The sequence below is a fragment of the Pyrus communis genome, chromosome 12, assembly GCF_041283825.1.
Source record: "Pyrus communis isolate YQ-2024b chromosome 12, ASM4128382v1, whole genome shotgun sequence".
Taxonomy (NCBI): Eukaryota; Viridiplantae; Streptophyta; class Magnoliopsida; order Rosales; family Rosaceae; genus Pyrus; species Pyrus communis.
In genome coordinates, this window is record NC_142576.1 from 11956660 (window position 1) to 11982677 (window position 26018).

Genomic DNA, 26018 nt, shown 5'->3' on the forward strand with positions numbered 1-26018 from the left:
ATGGCGAGAGAAAGCGGCGTGACAAAAGGCAACAGCGAAGACAGCGATGGCGAGAGAAGGTGACGGGGAGGACGATGATGCCGATAGAAGGCGACGGGGAGGATGATGATGGTGAGAGAAGGTGATGGGGAGGACGACGATGCCGAGAGAAGGCGAGAGAGAGAGGGCCGAGTTCGCGAGAGAGGAGAGTGAAACCGCCTAAATAATCCGAGCGTTTTGGTTGGTTTTATTAAGCAGGCGTATACCGTGTTAAATAAGCAGATCGGTTAAATTAATCTGGCCCTTATTTAGTACGAGTGAACGCCAAACACCCGGGTCCATAGAACTAATCCTATCTGATCCTTTATCTGATCTGCCAAATAGGGTCAAGGTGTTTCTTTATATAGTCGCCCAAAAAGCCGTCTAGGCTATCAATGCTAGTTTTTCACAACACTGACTGGTAAGAAAAAAAAACTAATTGCTCTTCGATGTGAAAGGGTAAACTAATTCCCTGACACCTATATGGGTAAGCTCTTCAGTGTGAGAGGATAAATTAATTGTTCTCCAGTGCGAGATGTAAAACTAATTCCCCGACACCCATATGGGTAAGCTCTTGAGTGTGAGAGGGTAAACTAATTGCTCTTCAGTGCAAGAAGGTAAACTAATTCCTTGACACCTATATGGGTAAGCTCTCCGGTGTGAGAGGATAAACTAATTGCTCTCCAATGTGAGAGGGTAAACTAATTCCCTGACATCCATATGGGTAAGCTCTCCAGTGCGAGAAGATAAATTAATTGCTCTCCAATGCGAGAGGGTAAACCAATCCCCCGACACCCATATAGGTAAGCTCTCCAATGCGAGAGGGTAAACTAATTGCTTTCCAGTGCGATAAGGCCACATAGCTCAAAAGATCGAATGCTTGAAGATCTTTACTAGCTCTGATCTTAGCAGCTCTATCTATAGCTGAGAAATCAAACTAAAGCAATTTCCTCATTTTTGGCAAGCAGTCCAGACGACGCAACTCAAACCGTGGCCTATGCCACACCATTTCCTCAGCCCATGCCGAGCTAGTCTTTGTCTTTAGTAAAGCCGAGTAGCACAAGCAATGACCCCTGCCACACCATCTCCTTAGCCCATGCCAAGCCGACTCTTGGCTCTTGTCAGCTGACGTGTCGCACCACCATGACGGCTGCCTTATGATAGCACCACCCAAGAAGAAGACAAGGAGAATTAGGTTTTTCTTACATCGATACGGTGCCAAGAAGACAAAGAAATCAAGTTCTTTTCACAAGCAAGCAAAGAAGAGTTCTAGGGGAGGGGGAACAAATATTCTCTAGTTTTCTCTCTTTCTTGTAGGGATAAATAATTACCCTCCGAAGTTGATTTAATCCCTTATTTAAGGTAGGCTTAAATAGGCTTTGGAGGCTATTTCCCTTCCCTAGAATAATCTAATTCCAAGTCCAAGCGAGAATCTGCATCAAAGTTGGAGATCTCTACACTTGCTGCCCTTTCTTGCGTGCAGCCTAGCAGGTGTGGGGGAATTTGTAGAGCCAAAAATAATCAAGAAGAATATAGAGGTGACACGTGGATTTTAGGGTAAAAAGGACAAAATTACCCTCGAGGAACACCGAAACTCGTACGCGCGAGCAGTGGACACCCATCCTTCAATTAAGTCAAAAGTGCCCAAAATAGGTATTATTCAAAACCTACTTCATCCATCCTCATCAAATATTCTCTACAAGGTAACCCCCAAATCATTCCTTTTTAATTATAGGGTAAAGTACAAAAAACTACCTTAACTATTGGTGTCACGACACTTTCATACCTCATCTTTTAAAATTGACAATGTCATACCTCATCTTACGAATTTGTGTCAATGTGATACCTTCCGTTAGCTTGGCCGTTTATTTCTCAGTTAAATGCTGATGTGGCTTGATCCAGGACCCATTTTTTATTAAAAAAATTATTAAAAACTAAAAAAAAAATCATTTAATATTTTTAAATATTAAAATAATAAAGAAAAGTTATTAAAAAAAAACCAACATCAATTCGTCCCCTTCCCCCTCTCTCTCTTCTCCCCATCTTCATCTTCTTCCCTTTTTTCTGCAACTGCAACCCAGAAAAAAAAGAAGAGAAAAAAAAAAAAAAAACCGATTTGTTTTCCTAGCTCCCCACCCCCTCTTCTCCCCACACCCACTCTCCGCACCTAACCTCCCAACCTTCGCACCCACCCTCTGCACCCAACCTCTCACCCATTACCTGCAACCCAAAAAAAAAAAGAAAAAAAAACCTAGAAAAAAACCCAAATCCCGTTAAGGTGGAATCAAGAAACCTTCGCCAGCAGATTTCGAAGGTTGAGAACCTGGGCGCAGCGAAAATGGGGGGGGAATGGGTATGGAGGGAAGAGGGTGGGTGCGGGGGGATGGACAAACTGGGTTTTTTTTTTATTTCCTTCTCTCTTCTTCTTCTTGTTCTTCTTTTGCAGGTTGGGTGGGTTTTAGGGGGGGGGGGGGGGAGGAGGGAGGACGAACTGGGTTTCCCATTTTTTTTTTTTCCTTCTTCTTCCTCTTCTTCTTTCTTCTTCTTCTTCTTCTTCTTCCACCTTCGGGTTAGGTTGGGTTTATTTTTTGCTTTTTTTTTTCTTTCTTCTTCCTCCTCCTTCTTTCTAGGTTGCAGGGGGTTGGGTCTGTGGTAGGGGGAAGGGGGACAAACTGGGTTTGGTTTGGGTTTTTTTTTTTTTTTTTCTCTTCTTCTTCTTCTTCTTCTTCCTCTTCTTCTTCTTTCTAGGTTGCAGGAAGATAGGGAAGAGGGAGAGGGGGGAGGGACCAAAGGAGAGGTTTATTTTTTATTTTTTTATGTACTTTTTTTTATTATTTTAATATTTAAATAATATTAAATGATTTTTTTTGTTTTAAATAATATTTTATTATTTTTTAATAAAAAAATAGGTCCCGGATCAAGCCATGTCAGCATTTAACTGAGAAATAAACGGTCAAGCTAACGGAAGGTATAACATTGACACAAATTCTAAAGATGAGGTATGACATTGTCAATTTTAAAAAATAAGGTATGAAAGTGTCGTGACACCAATAGTTGAGGTAGTTTTTTGTACTTTACCCTTAATTATATTAATTAGCTAATTAATTGATTTATTATTCAATTAATTTACTAATTAGCTACAAATCATGAATCTCACCAAAAAAACCATCCAAGTGGCCGATCCATCTCCTCCCAGAGGGGCCGGCCACACCCCTATATAAACACCCTTATTCTCTCCAAAACCTAAGTTCTACATTCTTGCTAAATTCTCTAAATTCTCCAAACACTCCCTCTCTCAAATTCTAACTTTGGCATTGGAGGTTCTTCGGCCAAAGCCCTCCCATTCATCGTGGGCGCGTGAGGCTCTTGGCCTTGACCAAAGGTGTAATTTGTTTTGTAGGTGCAATTTTGTCAAAGAATAAGGGGGAAGAAATTTGCATCCACAGCTTCCGTGTCAATTCAAAAAGGTGGATTCCTCGTTCTTCATGGGGTTTTCCAACAGTCAAAGGGGTAGCCGCCCCTACCTGTACTATTGTGTCTTCGACACTGCTTCAAACAATAATAAACAATGTTAAGAGAATTGGGTTAGAAACACCTGAATTGGTTGAGGTAGATGTTCAATATTTTGTTCTTAAAACAAGTTTACGCCACACTACGATGCTTATGGCTCGTCTCATAGGATACAATAACCACATCCTTATAATAGTAGCATTCCAAATTACAAGGCTCCAATGAACCATGATTGTGTTGAACACTTTCTCATATGGATTCAATGCGACACTCTAATATGTAGTGCGCTACATTTATGATTATGCAAATGACGAAAAAGTGAATCTACAACTATAGGAGGGATTTCCTATTTATAAAAGTTGAGACGTCTCTTTGAAACGTATGTGACTAAACTTTAGTCAAAAGTTGCAACTTTTTATTTGAATATCATCTTAGGATAGACATATCTTTCACCAAAAGGCACCACTTCTAATTCCCATTCAATTAATAAATTTAATGCTAAAATAACATTATTAAATGAGGAAAACTAATGAAAAGGGCATGAAGACTTTGAGTTTTAACGATAAGGACAAAATAAAGAGTAAAGTGAATAGTACCATAATTGACTTTTTAGTGCAGGTCATTTCTGAATTCTGTTTTTGAGCTTTTATTGAAAGTTTGGGCTGCTTCACGAGATATATAGGTTTGAAAAATATTGTTCTTTCTATTTCTTATCGTAATTTCTACTTTCCATGGTGATTTTGTTTTCCCACAACCTTTAATTGCAACTACATCTTGGTAGTAGTTATTACTATAAAGTTAAACTCGGTCAAATACTTCATTTTGGGAAACAGTTTTTAGTCTTCTTTCTTATTTTACTCTAATGGTGCCTCATTGTTTTAATTTCCTTCTATTTTCTTTAAGATGAATCATGTTTCTATGCTTAGTTAGGCATAAATTTGTGAAGAGTTTTACTAAAGGTATATTTTTCTCTTCCCAACCGTATGCTTAGGTGAAGTGTAATACTCCTATACGTGATGAGTGTCGTGTATTCCTTGTTTCTGACTCTCTCTCTCTCTCTCTCTCTCTCTCTCTTGCTGGATGTATGATCCTTTACACTTTTTCGTTTTTATAGACATGAGAACTAATGGCAATGGAATCTGGTTTCTATAAATTTAATAAGCTCTTTCTTGGGTTCGCATGTCATCTGTAGATGCATTAGGACATATGGTTGGCCTTAAAGGCGGCTTTACCCAGACTTGTCCTCATAATATTGGAATTGTAAGATTGATTTATCATGAAACAGTACTTCATGCTCCTGCACTATAAATAAATGTTTTGTAGACAAGTCTTTTATGATATAGCTCTTAAACCGGTATTGCACTTGTATATTTTCAAAGGCATACATGGATATACACACCTTCACTAAATTTTTTACACGTCAGTAACGTTTGCAGCTTTTTCTTTATCTCGTCGACCAGGTCTAAAAGAGATCAAGATATTACCTTTTTGGCAACATGCATGCAGTCTTCACAATCTCTTAAATGCTTCTATACTATCAGAAAGTGGTCCTCCTTTACTTGATTTTGAGGTAGTGAAAAACATATTATGTTCTTTTTTTTCTTATTTAGTTTGTTGGTGCTGAAGTTTTAGATATTGTTCTTGCACAGAAAAGTTGAGCTTGTTGATGGTTTTAATCTTTAAGAACTGCTGCTTTTTTTCATGTTCAACCTTGTGACCAATTTTAAAGGAATAAGGCCATCAGTGTGGCCATATTATTCACCATAGGCCGAATTACCTTTAGTTACTTTTGGAATACTACTTATATTTTTTCCGATGCTAGTATTGTTTATGTTGTGCTATTCTGTACTCATGGTGGTTTTCAGGAACTGACAATTATTTTATCAACGCTCCTGCCGGTGGTTTGCATCAATAATGACAACAAAGAACACTCAGATTTCTCAGTTGGACTGAAGGTTAAAATGTATTCCTTATTTTTTGTTCAAATAGCACAAGTTCCTGCCTTTTGCTTCTAGACTTTGTCCATAGAGATTCTGTAGTTGTATGCAGATGTTGATGGCTAACCGTTTCAGCACTTAATTGTTAACTTGGTATTTTACTTTTTCTCAATGTTTGAGTTGTTTCCATTCTGGGCACACTTACAACGAGGTTCAGCGTTGCTTCCTGACAGTTGGCTTGGTATACCCTGAGGATTTATTTGTCTTCCTTATAAATGTACGTTTCTTTTCCATAATGTTTCTTCTTACTACTAAGTGTTTAGCTAGAGTAAACGTGAAGCTGGTGTTGATTTTATGTATTAGTTTTCAAAATATAATAGTCTCTTTTATTTTTTATTTTTTGCTACTAGAAATGCAGATTGAAGGAAGAACCTTTCACGTTTGGTGCACTATGTGGTCTAAAACATCTCTTACCAAGGTTTTTTGACCTTTTTTTGTTTTGTTGGTAATTAATATTTTGATTCTCTTACATGATCTAACACTCTTATGATTTTATTTGGAGGTTTTCTGAAGCATGGCACAGTAAACGGCCTTTTCTTGTTGAAGCTGTACAGTTCTTGATAGATGAGCAAAATTTAGGTGTCCGAAAGGCGCTTTCAGAGGTATGCCGTATGAACTTATAATTGTTAACCCCTAGGCACCTTTCTCTGTTTTCTATTTTCTTCTAAACATTCAGTAGAACACTCTTGCTTTTCCTATGTCCTAATGTTGGATTGCATTTTCTTTGGTGTAGTTGATAGTCGTTATGGCTTCTCATTGTTACTTAATTGGTCCATTGGGGAAGATGTTTGTAGAATATCTTATGCGTCACTGTGCCTTAACAGATAAGGATAGAAGTGATTTTAAGAGGTCGAAGGATGCATCAGGCAACCCCTATATACCTTTCCAATACAAGAGATCAGAGGTTCGCATCTGATTTTATTTATTTGGGAGTTCTAATGCTGCTACAGAAGATTTAAAACAAGATCCTTCTTATCAAGAAACTTGGGACGACATGATAATCAATGTAAGTTCAGTTCAACCGTGGAACTCAGTGATATCTGTTCCTTTCTTCAGCAACATTCCTATTGTTTTTTAGGTAGAACTCATGTTTGCTTTGGGAATGATGGAAATATCAACTCATGATTCAACTGCTAATGAATTAGCTCAATGGAAGCATACTCTAATTGCTTCTTCAAACATGAATTTCTAATTCTTGGCCATTGAATTTCAGAGCTATGTTCCAAATGAACAAGAAAAATTGTGAATGGTTTCAAAAATTTGTTTTCTAAACTGTGTCTGTCTAAACACGTTCATTAGTGTTGTGAAAAATAATATAAAATGCACCTGAAACAAATGTCCTTCTCACTGACAATAAGATTGATGCATCTCTTTGATTTGTCTGGCAGTTTTTTGCAGAATCTTTGGATGTGATTCAAGATGTTGACTGGATGAGATCACTTGGGAATGCTATTACCCAACAATATGAACTTTATACATCTGATCATGAACACTCAACACTTCTTCATCGGTATTATTCCTTTTAAACCAATATTGATATTCCAAAGCATGTTTAGATTCATATTGTATTATTATTCTCCAAAAGGAGATCTTCTTTCCAATGTTAGCAACTTAGCAATGACAGGTCTTTTACTGGCTTAATACTCGTTGGGTGTGTGAATTGTTTTTGGTAGATTGAGTTTCCTCAATTGTGTCGTTTGTAGTGGACATCTTGTACACTAAGCTTTGTAATATTATGGTTTTAATGAAAATTTGTTTCTTATTTGCAAAAGTAATCCATAGGGTTGTTTGCAAATAATTGGCAAACGGAAAATACAGTAATTTGGATTTTGGGTGTCGTGCTGTCATCTTCTGATGCTGAATGGGTTGGAATCTTGATTTGTTGAAGTTGATATTTAGGTTGGGCAATTGCGATGGGTACAAGTGTCCCTAGCATTTGACACTACCCACGTTAACTTCCTAGCAAAATGATCCTCAAAAATGCTGAAGCAGAAATCTAACTGAGGGTGCATTGTGATGCTTTAGTTCATGTATTAGTATAAAACAGCTTTTAACTTGTAATGTAAGCTTAAATTTGGCCAGCAGTTATCATTTTGGTTCTATATTTATTGGAATTTCCATGTACGCCAATCTTAGGGCTTTTTGTGGCCATCCTTCAACTCAAGAAGCCATCTCAAAACCTTTGAACCTTTGATTTGAGAGGTGCTTAATATGTAATTGTAATTTTTTTTTTTTTTTTATTGCAGCTGGTTTAGCGTGTTTCTTTAAAAAGTTAATGACAAGGCTTATAACTACAAACAGGAGCACCCACAAATTTGTGTGCAAATTTGTTCACATGATCACCCACAAATTTGCATGCATATAACTACAAACAGGAGCATGTGCGTGAAATGCATGCCAGCATTTGGTTAACATCAACATTTGAGTCTGGCTAGTGGTATCTGAAGCCTAAAAAGAACCTGAGCTGTTTTTTCTTCCTTGGAAGGTGTGAATACAGTATAGTAAGAGTCAATACCATGAGAGGAAGATCATACAAATCTGAGTTATTTAGGTTTGACAAATGATTTTGGTGGTTTAATGTTAAAGCGAGTATCCCTTAAAAGTCTGGATGTTTGCATTGGTTTGAATTTTGACCTCACGATGAATTGAATATGGCCAAGTGTGTTAGTAAGTTTTGTAGAATTTCTGCAATAAAAGATTGATTACTTATTTCTCTTGCAGGGGACTAATATGCTCTCACGGCTTCTTCATGTGCGACATCCCACTGCAAAGCAGGCAGTTATTACTGCTATTAATTTACTAGGTTTGTATGAAATCTGGTGTCATTTTTATAATTACTTTGAAAATTGTTCTGCAAACTTGCATGAATTTCATTTATGAATTTGGTTTATTTCCATGTTTTTCTTTTTAAGTTTGAACTCCCAGAGTTATCCCCAGCACTTGTTTCTTTGTTTCTTCTTTTTACCATTACCAGTGATACAAGACACCAAGTAAAACTTTGCTCAAAGGAAAAAAATTCACCTAAGCTTGTTTCTCTTGAATTGGGTTACATCTTGCTAAGAGTAGGTTTTCTCTTGTATTAATTTTTTCTTTTTCATCGGCACATGAAATTTTGTTCTTTCATGTGTGTTTCCATAGGGTTTGAGGCCATTTGGTGTGGTTGGTTCTTGTTCATGTGGTTCTTATAGGTTGATTCCGGGATGTTTTACCCATCTAGCCAGATCGCTTTCAATGAGTTGCCTGTTTGTTCGTATGTACCTAAGATATTTGTCGAATCTTTGGAAAGTTGGGATATAGAATGATTTGAGGTTTAGTGTAATTGTACGTACTAGAGGACACATATATGCTGGAGAGTCTAACTTAAACTCTCTAAAAGACATAGGCGGGTGATATGGTAGATATTGCTGATAGTGATATAATTTATCAATACATTGGGTGATGGTGTAGTGTACACATGTTTATGTTAGGAAAAGGCTTTGATATTGGCCAAAATAATGCGAGATATTGCTATTTATTATAGTTTATCATAAGCTGAAAAATCTGTCGCTGGACACATATGTTCTATGCCTAATGATTTAGATGGTATGCAACTGTTAGTACAATGCATCTTTAACAGAAACTTATTGTTGATATTTCAGGTCGCGCTGTCATTAATGCTGCAGAAAATGGCTCATCCTTTCCATTAAAAAGAAGGGACCAAATGCTTGACTATATATTAACTTTGATGGGCCGAGATGATAGTGAAAGCTTCTCCGATTCTGCTCTTGAATTTCTGCACACACAAGTTAGTAATATACAGTATTGGTTGTACCCGTGGTATGCAATGAGCTTGTGTTTGTTTTTCCAAAGGAGAGAAAACTTTGGAAAAAAAAAAAAAAAAAGTAATTTCTGGGAATACACAATTTTCTTGGCATTTGACCCACATAATTTTTCTGACCACTAGGAAAATCCTGGCAATTGATTCCGGAAAAATATGTTCCCTATAAGGCTACAACCATAAATATAAAATTTTAAGAGCTATCAAGCCAAGTTTTCAGAAAATGAAAATTTCAATTAAATCGTTATACAATTATTTCAATTATTTCCCCTTAGAAACTGTCAAGAAATCTAATCAATGTGATATCAAAATTAAATATGAAGGGAAAACTTTCTGTGATATGTATTGTTTCCCAACTATAGTTCGTGGAACATAATTTTTGAAACAAACACAGCCTAAGGGTAATGATTTAACTTACGTTGTAACTTTCTCAATTTTTCTCTTCTTGAAGTTCTACAGGCTCGTGCTTTAAGTGCCTGAACTACGTTGGTCTCCGTAGAGCCAAAACTAACAACTGAAACCAGAAACCATGTATTAAAGGTTTGCTGTTTTTATTATTCCGACGCACTAGTTATTTTGGTAAACCCAATTCTTGGTTGGTGGCTAATACATCTTGTTGATTGTGATAATTTTGACAGGCCACCTTAGGGTTCTTTGCTTTACCAAATGATCCAGTGGATGTTATCAATCCTCTTATCGACAACCTTATCACTCTCCTGTGTGCAATTCTTCTTACAAGGTACACTACATAACATGATATATGCAATTCTTGTAGCATTTATCTTAAATAACATGATATATGCTTCTTGGGAGTGCACTTCAATCTGTCATCCTTTCCGAACTCTTGCTTGACTGCTGTGCTTTTAGTTTTTCCGTTGTTTCTTTTTCTTTGAAAGTAACCAAATGCTTTCTCTGGATTTCTGATAATTTTGGATATGGGTGAGATTCCACTTTGATAGAGGTTGAGAATTTGAAATTATTTCGTCACAAAATTCTAAGCCTTGCATTTCCATACATAGATTTATAACCTCTTCATTCATTTATCCAAATATGAAAACCTCTTCATTCGTTGTTGGTTGGGTTGGGCACTCTAAAGTGGGATATTCATGTATGTCTCAGGTTCAATGTGGCCATATGTGCTCCATTCCATCTAAAGTAATTCTTATAGATGCTTCTCTAGTTCGGCTGTACTCGTGGGGTTTTGTTGAGCATATCAAATTCACACATCTGATAATTTAAATTGTCCATCTCTAAAGTAAAACATATGCGTAATGTATCTTATGTATCATTGAACAAAGAATATATTATGTATGCAAACGTCACTATAATATACATATTCTCTAGCTCCTATGAGTTATATGTGTTCCATTATTAATTGAAGGTATAATGATGATGAAGTTATATGTGCTAGTTTTCATGTTTAGGAATATAAGGGTGAGCTTACAATTGAAAAATTGCATGGGTTCATATATTCCATATATATATTTGCTTTTATTTACATACCATACCGCTTCTGATTATTATCATATGACAATTTAGCGGAGAAGATGGGAGAAGTCGAGCAGAGCAGTTATCCCATATCTTGAGACAAATTGACCAGTATGTTTCTTCACCTGTGGATTGTCAAAGGCGAAGAGGTTGTCTTGCAGTACATGAGATACTTCTCAAGTTTCGGATAGTTTGCACCACTGCAAATTGTGCCCTGTGCTGCCAAGGAAGTTGCACGCACAGCAAGCAAATTGACCGTAATTTGCATAGGAACTTTTCCAACTTACCATGTAAAAATGCCCCTGACACAGCTTTCCTTTTAGTTTTTATCTGACCTATCCTTATTCTTATTATTACGTTTAACGTCCAGCTGCATTTGTATTGCCAAGTCGTGAGGCATTGTCCTTGGGAGACAGGGTCATTATGTATCTTCCACTTTGTGCAGACACTAACTCAGAAGTTAGAAAAGCCTCCGCTCAGGTAAGTTGGACAAGTCTCTGAAATAGTTATCTGGAAGACTGGAAATGCATTTGGATCTCTTCATATATACTTTCTATGACTGAACTCTCTCTCTCTCTATCTCTCTCTCTCTCTCTTTGTAGATTCTTGATCAACTTTTTAGCATTGCAGTTTCACTTCCACAGCCTTCAACTACTAGCTACGGCGTGGACATAGAAATATCCTACAGGGCTTTATCATCGCTTGAGGATGTCATAGCTATTTCGAAGAGTGTAGGTTCATTGCCAATTCTTTTCATACATATTTTTGTTTTTTTAATATTCTCTTCTTTGCTTTTATCATATCTTTTGATTGGAGCCATGGGTGGAAATGTAACACTAGGATGATCTTTGGTTTTCTTTTTGTACCTAGGATGCTTCTATAGATCCATCTGAGGTTTTTCAACAGAATTATTTCCTCTGTCTGTATATTACTAACAAAGAGGGAGGTAAGTTCATTGTTTTTTTTATTGTGTTTACGAAGTTGAAACTGTTGATTATTGGCTCAAACAATAAACAATTGATAAATATCTGGTTTCTGCTACTTTTGCAGTGGCATGGGTTGGCATGGGTTGGCATACAGCATGTGGGAGAGTAACAAAAGCAGATGTTCTTTTGTAGTGGCATGCGTTGCCATCTGCTGCATGTGGTAGACAAACAAAAGCAGATGCTCAATGCGTTGGCATCTGAAGACCTTTGGCCTTTGGTTCTCTTGAGAAGTCATCTTATTCGGTTCTATAAGAAGAAGCTGGAGCAGCCCAGATAGATACACAGAAGAGAAACAGCAATAAACCATTCGGTAGAGAGAAAGAAAAAATCCTCTCAAATTGTTTTGCTTTGTATTCGATATTTTCTCTTCCTATTGTAAATGTGTGAGCTTGGGTTATTCGGGTCTTTGGGAAATTGAGTGAAACACCATTGTATGTTCTCATTGATTATAGTAGAATACTCCGTCGTCGCCAAACTGGATGTAGGCATTGCCGAACCAGTATAAATCTTGGTGTTCTTGTTGGTATTGTTTCATTTATCTGTTATCAGTTTCTAGGGTTTATTATTTTTCACTCACACTTGTTGAAGCTTCCGCACAACAAGTGGTATCAGAGCCCAGTTTTTCGACTAGGGCTTTGTTTTTTTCGTGGGAGTGAAGAAAAAAAAAAGGGAAAATTTCTTGGCGTTGCATTCCCGTGAATAGTGCCGAAGAAGATGGCTGGAGATGAAGGTGAACCTGTGAAGAAGAAGGAGTCGGCACCTACATCCAACAGACACCAAATTGCTACTACAAGGTTAGAGGTTGATAAATTCAATGGCTCTAATAATTTTGGTATGTGGCAATGTGAAGTTATGGATGTCTTGTATCAACAAGAGTTGGATATGGTTCTGGAAGAGAAACCAGAAGATATTGAGGACAAGCAGTGGACGCGAATTAATCTTCATGCTTGTGCTGCTATTCGATCATTTCTTGACAAGGAGTTGAAATACCCGTATATAAAGGAAACTTCTGCCAAGGAGTTATGGACAAAATTGGAGGAAAAGTATATGACCAAGAGCGCAGAAAATCGGCTCTTCCTAAAAAAACGACTCTTCCGTTTTCAGTATAGTCCAGGTATTTCTATGCATGAACACCTCAATGATTATAATAAAATACTTGCTGATTTAGCAAACCTTGATGTGAAAATTCCTGACGAGGACAAGGCATTATGTTTGTTAAATTCATTGCCTGATGATTATGATCATTTGACAACTACTTTGTTGTATGGAAAAACCGAGGTGAAACTTGATGAGGTGTCTGCGGCATTGGTGAATCATGAGTGTCGAAAGAAGGAACTAAAGACTCACAATTCACAAACCGAGGCACTTGTTGCAAGGGGTCGAACAGTGGAAAGAAAATATGTGAAACGGGGAAAATCTCGTTCAAAGTCACGAGGGAAGTTTCCTGCTAAAGATGAATGTGCCTTTTGCCGCCAAAAGGGTCATTGGAAGAGAGACTGCCCCAAATTGAAGAACAAAGAGAAGGAGAAAGCGGGTCCTGAAGCAAATATTGTAAACCAAGGAGATAATGATCTCGAGTTTGCTTTAGCTAGTTCATCTACTAATGGTCACTCCAAGGAGTGGATTTTGGATTCAGGTTGCACCTATCATATATGTCCCATTCGAGAATGGTTTTCTAGCTTCGAGGAGCTGGATGGTGGAGTTGTTTTGATGGGTAATGATAATGCCTGCAAAACACAAGGGATAGGCAAAATCTGTTTGAAGATGCATGATGGAACAGTCAGAGAATTAAGTGATGTTCGGTATATACCGGATATGAAGAAAAACCTTATCTCTCTGGGAGCTTTGGAATCCAAGGGTCTTAAGATCACCATGAAGAGTGGAGTTCTTAAAGCTGTGTACGGGGCACTGGTGGTGATGAAAGGTATAAGACGAAATAACTTGTATTTCTTGCAGGGAAGTACAATTATTGGTGGAGCAGCCATAACCGAAGCTATTGACGATAGCACAGACACCACAAGGTTATGGCATATGCGTCTAGGGCATGCTGGTGAAAAAGCGTTACAAGGATTGGTGAAGCAAGGCTTGTTGAAAGGTGCAAAGGCATGCAAATTGGAATTCTGTGAGCATTGTGTGTTTGGTAAGCAAACTAGGGTAAAATTTGGCACTGCTATTCACCACACTAAAAACATTCTTGATTATGTTCACACTGATGTTTGGGGACCTTCCAAGAATGCATCTTGGGGAGGTAGCCATTATTTTGTCTCCTTTGTTGATGACTTCTCTAGAAGAATATGGGTGTACACCATGAAGCGTAAAGATGAAGTCTTGAAAATATTCCTGAAGTGGAAAAAGATGATTGAAACTCAAAGCAATCGAAAGATCAAGACTCTCAGATCAGACAATGGGGGTGAATATAAGTCTGATCCTTTCTTGAAAGTCTGTCAAGATGAGGGTATCGTGAGGCACTTTACGGTTAAGGAGACACCACAACAAAATGGAGTGGCGGAGCGCATGAACCGTACGTTGCTTGAGAAAGTCCGGTGCATGTTATCTAATGCTGGTTTAAGCAAGGCATTTTGGGCTGAGGCAATCACTTATGCAAGCCATATCATTAATCGATTGCCAACTACTGCAAACGAGGGCAAAACGCCCATGGAGGTATGGTCTAATAAACCTTGTACTGATTACAAGTTCTTACACATATTTGGTTGTCCTGCTTACTATCATGTCAGAGAAAGCAAGTTGGATCCAAGAGCAAAGAAAGCTCTATTTATGGGCTTTAGCACTGGCGTGAAAGGATATCGACTCTGGTGTCCAGATATGAAGAAATTTGTTGTAAGCAGAGATGTGACTTTTGATGAGGCTGGTATGGTTAATCGGAACAAGCATGAAGGTGAAACTAAAGCAACCAAGATCATGAGCAACACAAAGCAGGTGGAGTTACTGAAGACTCCAGTTGTCCCAGTAAGGTCCGATGTTACAAACCCTAGCCCTACAGTTAATTCTGATGATGAAGACGTGGATGATGAAGTAGAGGCACCTACACAAGAGCCTCCACAGCAACAAGACTATATTGCAACCAGAAGATCGAGAAGGGAAATTCGAAAGCCTGCTCGATTTACTGATATTGTGGCATATGCACTTCCCGTTATTGAAGATGACATTCCATCCGCATACAAAGAAGCTGTCATAAGTCCAGAGTGCGAGGAGTGGAAGAAATCTATGGATGAGGAGATGAAATCTCTTCATAAAAATGAGACTTGGAAACTGGTGCAGTTACCGAAGGGGAAGAAAGAAATTGGTTGTAAATGGGTGTATGCCAAGAAGATGGAATCTTTGGGAAAAGATAATGTAAGATTCAAAGCCAGATTGGTGGCTAAAGGTTACTCTCAGAAAGAAGGCATTGACGACAATTGTTGGAAATTCAAATCAAAACAGGTTGTAAAATGTTGCTGCTAGCTGTTTGTTTCTTTCCAGCTACAAAGAACAAAGTCTCCTCTATGTGCTAGCCGAAAGGTGTTGAAAGACAGCAAGGAATGATGCAGAGCATGTGTGTAAAAGTGTCTAGCAGCTGGTGCATATGTGAAAGGGTGTAAAGATGGTAATCACCATCTGTCATTGCATGTGTTGTCTTATTGTTTATTAATTTCTGTTTTGTATAAATAGGCCTTTCATGCTAGGCTTTAGGCATCATCCGAATCCCATTTTCTGATTGTATTCTCTCAGGTTCATAAGCTTGTAAGCTTCTGTTTTCTGTTTTTTTTTCATCAGTTTGTAAACTGCCTTTTATTTCATATATCAAGAGAGTGTGGTTCGTGGAAGCTTGTTATTTCCTATCCCTTCTCCATTTGTTAGTCCAATTTTATTGAGAGTGAAAGTGAGAGGTGTGATAGAGTTTGTAAACTTATCACCCACATATTTTGGTATTGAGTTAGTAAACTCTTGTGAATACCAACAACAATGAGGTATTTTCTCCTGTAGTGAAACATTCTTCTATTCGTATTCTGTTGGCTTTGGTTGTGCAGTTTGACCTTGAGTTAGCCCAACTTGATGTCAAGACTGCGTTCTTACATGGTGATTTGGAGGAAGAGATTTACATGTCCCAGCCAGAAGGTTTTAAAGTTGCTGGAAAGGAAAATTGGGTTTGCAAATTAAGAAAAACATTGTACGGCTTGAAGCAGTCTCCAAGGCAATGGTACAAGCGATTTGATCGATTTATGATTGGGCAAAAGTACACAAGAAGTCACTATGACCATTGTGTATACTTTCGCAAACTACAAGATGAAACCTTCATTTATCTACTTTTATATGTTGATGATATGCTTATAGCATGTAAGAGCAAAGTGGAGATTGAAAGGTTGAAGACTCAACTGAGCAATGAATTTGAGATGAAGGACTTGGGAGAAGCTCGAAAGATACTAGGTATGGAAATTGAAAGAGATAGAGCAAAGGGCAAGATTAGTTTGTGTCAAAAGCAATACTTGAAGAAGGTACTACATCGTTTCAGGATGAATGAAAATTCAAAACCGGTTAGTATACCTCTTGCCATTCATTTCAAACTTAGTGCTTCTATGTCTCCTAAAACTGTTGAGGAGAGACAGTACATGGCTCAAATTCCTTATGCAAATGCTGTTGGTAGTTTGATGTATGCTATGGTGTGTACTAGGCTTGATATTTCACAAGCTGTTAGTATTGTCAATAGATATATGCATAATCCAGGAAAAGGGCATTGGCAAGCTGTGAAATGGATTCTACGGTATATTCTAGGTACTGTGGATGTTGGTTTATTATTCCAGCAGGATAAAATTACTGGTAAATGTGTTGTTGGATATGTGGATTCTGATTACGCAGGTGATTTAGACAAGCGTAGGTCTACTACTGGTTTTGTATTCACTATTGCTGGAGGTCCGGTAAGTTGGAGGTCAAGTCTGCAATCTACAGTTGCATTGTCGACTACTGAGGCGGAGTACATGGCTGTAACAGAAGCTATAAAGGAAGCCATCTGGCTTCAAGGGTTGCTTGATGACTTAGGGGTTCAACAAGACCATGTGGATGTCCATTGCGACAGTCAGAGTGCTATTCATTTAGCAAAGAATCAAGTTCATCATGCACGTGCAAAACACATTGACGTGAGGTTCCATTTTGTTCGTGAGATCATAGACGAGGGAGATATTCTTCTTCAGAAGATTGGGACCGCTAACAATCCTGCGGATATGTTAACAAAGCCAATTTCGTTGCTCAAGTTTAAGCACTGCTTAGACTTGGTTGGCATTTGTAAAATTTGTTGATTGCCCCATGGGGGAGTGGGAGACGACTAATTTGGAGTTCTACTTAGAGGGTTTGAGCCAAGGTGGAGATTGTTGATTATTGGCTCAAACAATAAACAATTGATAAATATCTGGTTTCTGCTACTTTTGTAGTGGCATGGGTTGGCATACAGCATGTGGGAGAGTAACAAAAGCAGATGTTCTTTTGTGGTGGCATGCGTTGCCATCTGCTGCATGTGGTAGACAAACAAAAGCAGATGCTCAATGTGTTGGCATCTGAAGACCTTTGGCCTTTGGTTCTCTTGAGAAGTCATCTTATTCGGTTCTATAAGAAGAAGCTGGAGCAGCCCAGATAGATACACAGAAGAGAAACAACAAGAAACCATTCGGTAGAGAGAAAGAAAAAATCCTCTCAAATTGTTTTGCTTTGTATTCGATATTTTCTCTTCCTATTGTAAGTGTGTGAGCTTGGGTTATTCGGGTCTTTGGGAAATTGAGTGAAACACCATTGTATGTTCTCATTGATTATAGTAGAATACTCCGTCGTCTCCAAACTGGATGTAGGCATTGCCGAACCAGTATAAATCTCGGTGTTCTTGTTGGTATTGTTTCATTTATCTGTTATCAGTTTCTAGGGTTTATTATTTTTCACTCACACTTGTTGAAGCTTCCGCACAACAGAAACCGATACTACAACACAACAGTTTCATCTTGCAGCTAGTAGCCACCCTGCATGGTTGCACAGCAGCTGTATGTGACAAGATCAAGCAATCAGCGGAGGGGGCCATTCAAGCTGTAATTGAGTTTGTCACAAGAAGGGGAACTGAGCTGAGTGAAACTGATGTTTCAAGGTTTTGCTAATAATGAAATTTTAAATTAGTAACAGATTCTGAAAAAGGGAAAAATGCAATGAGCTTTTCTTGCTTTCTTTTGGTAAAGAAATAGGTTTTTTGTTTGGTAACCCCGATTGAGAATATATGTGCGTGTGTGTTTGTCTGTTATAGGACAACTCAAGCTCTGCTGATGGCTACAGCCCATGTGACTAAGAAGCATTTACGCCAGGAAACTCTTGCGCTGTATCCTTTTACCCATATTATATGCACTCTTCTTATAAAGATACCTGTTTTTATGCTGCACGACCGGGTTGCATGGACGGAGCCAATGAAGGTTCATTGGGGGCAGATGTCCCCACTCAACCCCACTTAAGTAATTTGTTTGTTAAATTGCAAACTACAATTATAAAATATACACGCGTTATCTTTGAAGTAAATATAGTATCTAATATCCAACATATCTTCATACTACTTCACTTCATATCAAATATTATATGAGCAAAAGTGCTCTTGCTCTGTCATTCAAACCGACAAACCCCTTTCCCCCGCCTATCTGTAGTAATATTTTTCTCATCACTTTGCCACTTTCCACTACTAGTCTGAAATTTTTGTAACATAGATTGTGATACATCATCCTTTGAAATCACCTCTATTATTATATTTGATTTATTCAGTTTGATCATAATTTATTCAGTCATCTTCTACATTTTTTTAATGTAAATTATTTTTTTTAATGTTTGTTATTTTGCTTTTTATCTGTAGGCATTTTCCCAGCATAGAGTTCTTTCGTCTTTGTTCCTGGAGCATGTCATATCCGTCCTTGACCAGTATCCCATCCTTAAAGGTGATTCAGAAAAAGGAGAGAATCCTAGCCATTTAGTTGACGGTCAAATGGAGGATGACATTCTGCAAGCTGCTATTATTGCTGTAACTGCATTTTTCAGGTTTCAGAAATCAGCTTTGATTATCAAATTTCAGTAGTATTTGTTAATGTTAGACAACTTTGACATGTTCCATACTTGTTGCAGAGGTGGTGGTAAAATAGGAAAAAAAGCTGTGCAACAAAACTATGCTTCTGTTCTTGCTGAACTTACTCTCCAATTGGGAAGTTGTCATGGTCTAGCTAGCCGTGGTCAACATGATCCGTTACGGTAAGGATCTAGTACAGTTTTTGTTTATTGATATTGCCAGATGCATGCAAGAATTTTCCTAGTTTATTTTTGAGAAAGAACCGAGATTTCATTGCATGACAACTACACAAGTGAACAAGATGTCCACAAAGTGAAAACAAAGAAAAAAAAACAGCTATGAAGTCTCCATAAACAATTTTAACTAATAGCACCTTTCCAATCAAGACAAATAACTGAAAAAGATGAATTTTTAAAATTTGCTGAAACCAAAGCCCATGTGAAAACCATACATGAACTTTCTCCCATCACTCCTCAGTCAATGGTCCAAATTTATAGTCTGTTAGACTAAAATTTCTGCTATATATAGTTATATACTAAGAGACGATGATATGTTAGGCTGCAAGATGGTTATTAAGTTGATACCTGCGATTACAATTTTACCTCTAACTGGCAGTTTGACGCTAACGTAACATCAGACTGTCTGAAAGAATATTGCCGTCTATATAAATACTCACACACGTGTAAGTTTCAAGCACATGTAAGGTTTAAATGTTAAGATTGTAAAAACTTGTCCCCTTTTTCATGCTCTTGCAGGGCTCTTTTAACTGCATTCCAAGCGTTCTGTGAATGTGTTGAACACATGCTCTTGACACACATTTTGACAAACGTTTTTGTTGGGCTCACACCATAATGTATTTCAACGATCCAACTGTCTATCGTTTATGTCTTACCTCAAAGATAATGTCTACCAAAAATCACCCAAATGCACCATATAACCGTTGATTAAATTTAGAGTTTCTTTGTAGAACTGTATTTGTCCATTTCCTTTACAACAAATGAATGACTTTATGGTTTCAAATTTGTCTAATTTTTTGCAAGGATGATCTAATAATGATGACCTAAAACCAGTGTTTTAAAAAAAAAAAACTAATTTTAAGAGTCACCTAGGCAGTTTTTGGGGTGGGGCTATGAAAAAAACACCTTTGCCCAGCGGTTGGGCTATAGACTAGCCTAAATGCCTAGGTTGTTGCCTCAGGCGCCTAGGCAACCTGGGCGTTTGATTTTGTTTTAAAAGAAACCTCCCAAACCCAAAATGTCGTCGTTTTGGGCAAGGGTTTTATAAAATTCATGCTAATTTTATGTTTCGAACTTGGTTTCTATTAGATTATTATGACTTAATGATGTGAATTAGAGAGATAATAGTTTAATCAAATAATTGATTGCTTGGCATGCTTACTTGATTGTTTTACAAAGTATTAGGTACCATGAGGCTATAGCCTAGGCAAGGTTATTCACGAAACACTTAGGCTTCGCTCTTTAAAACATTGACTAAAATATAGACGGTACAGATCGTTGAAATACATTACAGAGTGGACTTTACAAAATGGGTGTTAAAAGCGTGTGTCATCGGATCCTAACCCATATATATGTATATGTACGTCGTACGATGAGTGCTCAAGCGTTAACTGGTTAGTAAGTTAAAATGGTGCTAACCGCTTGTTTGGGCTCACTCCACTAAAAAATATCATCCGAAGTGTTCATTTAAAGATCATCATTCGAGAAACCGAGATCACCCTTGCTAAACAAAATTTCAATTTGTTTAAGCTTATCACATTTTGCGAATTTGTTGAAAAAGGTAGCTTGCATTTAAGTACGAGGTATTTATTGAGCTTTATATGGTAAGTGATTTTCTGTTGTAAATATCATAATCTGTTTTTTATGGTCCATGGAAATTAAGGCTTGTGGTGGTTTCATTTTCATTTTTGATGGACACCACCTTTTTTATTTAAAGGTTCGAAGCATATGTGTAATTTTAAGTAAATAATTAAATCGACACCAAAGATACCAAAGGGAAGCTGCAGCAGCTGCACTGTCAGAGTTTGTCCGCTACTGGTATGCGTTGGATGTCAACCAAGACACACTACAGTTTGTTGGTTACATTAAAATTTTGTTATTTCCATGACATGTCTGTATCGTGGGATCTTCTTGTTTCGAACTCTGTTTCCATCATGTCATTATTCTCAGCAATTTGTTACTTTTCTGTTCATCTTGGTAATTATCTCGGTCCGTATCATTGTTCCTGTCCATGTTTACGCATGTGATAGAAAAGGATACAATTAATAAAGTATACCCAAATAATATGTGCATAGTAACCACTGTTTACTCTATTTCGTTCAGTTTCTAGTGTACTTGGGATCTTAGTTCTTTGCAAGCATTTTAACCTGTTTTGTGCTCATTGTTAATTCATGCATTTTTGTGTTATTAGTTGAATAATTTTGTTAGCCTTTGATTCCAAATTCTTATTAGTTAATATTCTTGATAATGCAGGGTGATGAAGTTTGATTTAGTGTGTGTTAATTTGAGGAAAGAAGAAAGAATTAATCACAGAAAAAATGGAGATGGATTTGGATGCTTTACTCTTTGCAGAAATTGCAGAGAGAATGTTTTTCTTTCTATATTCTTTAACTTAGTTATGCATAAGGATTCCCACCATCTCAAACAGAAATAATCTCAGCCACACATCTAGCTAAGTTCAAGGATCCTTCCACATGTCACTTAGACAGAATTACAATATGAGCCCTACACTTGGTGAAATTAACCAAAGTGGATACACAACTAAATACAAAGCTTATTTATCCTAAACTCAGATTAGCTCAATGCTTATACACTAACACTGGGATGGGTTTGGATCCCTGTTGGAGCAGATTGTGGAGGTATTGTGTCGACATGTTTCAGATGAATCTCCAACAGTCAGGCGCTTGTGTTTGAGAGGACTAGTACAAGTTAAGTGAATCTTTTGCGAAAGTGCTTGGTTTTTCTGTGCATGTTCCTATTTAGTTTTCTTTTATATCTTTTTTAGCTTTTTTCTGGGAAGCTGACCTCCATAATTTTCCAGTGGGAAATGATTTCCACGCATACATTGTATCCTTTTACACACCATGTTATATATGTTCCTTAATTCTCCTTTGATTTATTCAATCCAAAAATTAAGTGGTTACCTTATCCAAAAATGAATAATTTCTTACTTTTCACTAATTAGTATGTGCTTGCATTCACATCTTTTGGTTCTATCAGTCTCAAGCTAGAGGAGCATTACTTTTTTCTAAAAAAATTTATTTGGAATATTTTGATAGAAAATGTGTTGCATTTCCTTAGGCCTTAAGAGAAGAGAGTATTATTTGGTTGAGTTGAGTAATGTTATCAAGACACCTCTGTTAGAGATTGTCAACTAGTGTGTCAGTTTCGTGTGTCTAAATAGCGTTATTGGTCTTTGGACGATATCCTGTAATTACATGTCCATTCTGAAGCCTGGCTTTGTTTGTCTGCCGGCCTGAAATTGGTGTCATTATTTCTCTGTCCTTCACAATGAATTGTATGCCCTACTGCGTGTTTTAAATCTTATTTCATTTTTTTTCTCTTCACCGTTCATTCTATGATTCTGGAGGAATTGACATTTTGAACTTTTGAGTCGCAGATACCATCTATGCAGATGTTGCAGTACACACCTCAAGTTCTGGGTGTAATATTAGCTTTGCTAGATGATTCCAATTAATCTGTGCAATTAACTGCAGTTTCTTGCTTGCTCACGGTGAATTCCTCCCTCCTTTTCTTTTGATGGGTGTAATATTAGCATGTGTGTCATATAAATATTAAGAATTTTCTTTAGATCACTCTTTTTTTCCTTGGTAATTATTAATCTTTAGTATTAATTCAATATTGAGCACTCATTTTTAATATAATAGATGCTTGAGTCGTCACCCAAGGACGCTGTGGATCCCATTTTGCTTAGTCTTTCTATGTGGCTTCGAAATCTTCAGGTGCAGTACTTCACTCTCAGTATACTGGTGCACAAATTATTTTCTTGGTTCTTGCTGCCTCTTTCATTTTTTTCTTTGGTCATTCAAGGATTACATCTGATTAAATGCGGTTTCCACTTTCGTTGCCATATCTTGATTACAATTTACATTTGTTTAAATGTTTCCAAATTAATTGAGTTGTGATTGCAGTTAATAGGAGCATCTCTTCTCAAAGTTACTTTAACTAATTTTGGTATTAGACTATCAGTTAAATATTGCAAGTATAGATTTAAAAAGAATTAAGAGCATGGAAAATTTGAAGTTCGTCGAAGAACAGAAAAATAGGTGGGCTGAACAATGTACGCCTTCCCTTTCTTCCTAGAAGTCATTTTAGAACAAACTGTCAGCCAAAGGATATCCATGTAATGTCACTTATTATTTGGAAATCAGATGGCATCTTACATGTTGCTTGTAGCGTACTTCATTTTATTGTGCTGATACATTGACTAATTACAACATGTTTGGAACAGATATTGTAGCGTACATCATTTTATTGTGCTGATACATTGACTAATTACATGGAACAGATATGTACAAATGCGAAGATGCGAGCTAATGCTTTTGCAGCTTTTGGAGCACTAAGTAACTATCGAATTGGTCTGCAACATGAGGCATTTCTCGAGCAGGTCTATTACTTGTTCTGATCTTAGGAAGAACTTTCTTTCCTTTTGAAGAACTGTCATATGAGCGTAGAAATTATTGAGATTATCATTTCATGCTTCTCATTCGTTCTTTTGGCTGCCTATTTCAGAAAGTAACTTGTTGCACAGTTTTGTTCAGAACTTTTTACCACTTAATTATTTATATATGAATAACATGGAAACTTGACCGAGGTTTTCATTTAAAAGCTCGTATAGTTATAAAATGTAATACTATGTCCAGGTATATACCGTAATCCCACGCTTGGTTCTGCATTTGCATGATGATGACGTTAGCGTGAGACAGACTTGCCGGGTAATTGCTTACCGTTATTACTTCTTCTGTGCATGAAGATGCATGGAGACATTGTACACTTGTTTTTCTGAACTGGTGAACAGACTACTCTGAAACAAATTGCCCCATTACTGGAAATGGATGGACTCCTCCCCTTGTTCAACATGCATTCTTTCAATTATGATCATCGGTATGTCTTGACATATTATCAGAGGACTGAATTTATGAGATGATTATGACAGTAACCTTATCTGGCGATAAATGAAGTCACACCAACTTTTCTCTTTTCAGAACTGACTACGAGGGTTTTGTCAGAGACCTCACAAAGCAATTTGTTCAGCATCTACAATACAGGTTTCGACTGGAAAACCTTCATTTTCAATACAATTTTTTTTTTCTTTTTTTGGTTGCTATGCTAAATGGCTAGTAAATTTAGCATCATAACTATGGTATGAAAGCCCTATGATTTTATGGGTATAATCTTTGCAATTCAGATGGTTATACCACCCTTTTATTCTTTTCACAATATGGGTACTCAAATGACTTGACTTACATTCTTGATACGGCAGGCATTCGATGCACCATGGCTGATAATTCAGGCTAATGCTATATACTTCTCCAGCTGTACGCTATCTCTGTCCGATGATCAGCACATCTTGAATCAATATTATGCGCTGGTAAGTTTCAGACACGAGTGCTATCTTTTTATATCATGGCCCATCATAACCAAGAGTAACATGGTATACTCACAAAAATTCATGTCTAAATCTAGGTATTCAAAACGCTAGTAGGAAAAATGAGTTAGTCAGCAGATGCAGTCATGAGAGCTACGTGCTCTTCTGCTCTGGGTTTATTATTAAAATTCTCGAAGTCATCCTCATGGAAATCAGCTCGAGTTGATCGTACGGACTCAAGTCACTCAATACCAAAGGGCCATGACTTTTCAGTCTAGAATGAAGTAGCAAGCCATAAAGGAGAAATTAAATTGATCATCTTCACCTGTGTGCAAGGAAACACATCACGATCTTTGATGACTGTGAAATGGAAGTCCCATTGCAAGATGCAGAACGAAGCAGCGTAGGAGAATCGTGAAATTCAGCATTGACCTTCAATATATAGGGTTACCGGGGCCATAAATTAATCGAATTGTTGTAAATCATGTCAATTGTGTTGTATCATTGTAAATCAAACATTTACCTCGGGTCGCTTGTGTATTTTGTGTGTTATAGATGTAACATTATTCTGTTCCACTCAAAACGTCATCTCGGAGATTGTACATTCGTGTGGTTTTCACGTACTATCGGTTTTACAGGTTTTAGGAAAACGATTTGTAACTTGAACACAAAGGAGATGTGGTTTGAGATGTTTCATGGTTTATTGTTTTGAGGCAATTCTGAATATTAGTGTGTTGATTGATTCGGAGTCGTGTTTGGCCATAATATGTAATATTTCCTGCCTCTCCATCTATTGATATTGAATTGTCAGTTTTATTCACCCGCGAGACTCCATTTGGTCCCATAAGCTTTGCGTGTAAATGTTGTGCGACTGCCTCATTCTTGTAAATCTATTGGGTGTTGATTCCTTACCCGTAAATGTCGCGCGACTGCATCATTCTCGTAAATCTATTGGGTGTTGAATTCCTTACGCGTAAATGTCGCGCAATTGCATCATTCTCGTCGTTATACGTAGTTTTTTGTGTTCACTAGGACTGCACGAAATTGGAAGCAAGTTATGTGAAGTGGTTTAACAGAGTCCACATAACTGAGTAGAGAGAAATGTTAGGATCAGCAGCAGCAAATTGCATCATTGTCCAGTAGCAAGAGAGAGATACTATATCCCTCGAGTAACATGAGAACCTCCTGCTTCATATATGATAATCTGTCTATCCAATTTTCTTCCCAATACCATAGCGTCCGGAGAGCCCCAGCTTCACTTTGTCGTGTTTCCTTTCATGGCCCAAGGCCACATGATACCGATGATCGACATCGCCAGACTCTTGGCGCAAAGAGGCATCATCATCACCATCATCACTACGCCGCACAATGCCGCGCGATTTCAAAACGTTGTGACTCGTGCTGTGCAGTCGGGGCTCCAAATGAGGGTAGCCCTACTAGAATTTCCATACGAAAAAGTGGGGTTGCGTGCTGGGTGTGAGAACCTTGACCTGCTTCCTTCGCAA

At 37.6% G+C, this 26018-nt stretch overlaps 1 long non-coding RNA gene and 1 pseudogene across 1 annotated transcript; both read left to right on the forward strand.

Moving 5' to 3' along the window:
* LOC137744387 (protein SHOOT GRAVITROPISM 6-like) lies at positions 1-25213 on the forward strand (annotated as a pseudogene).
* LOC148692347 (uncharacterized) lies at positions 18685-19684 on the forward strand. The gene is made up of 3 exons (XR_015954434.1): positions 18685-18863; positions 18948-19070; positions 19644-19684. It is a non-coding gene; the product is annotated as an uncharacterized LOC148692347 (long non-coding RNA).
* Positions 25214-26018: the final 805 nt, after the last annotated feature.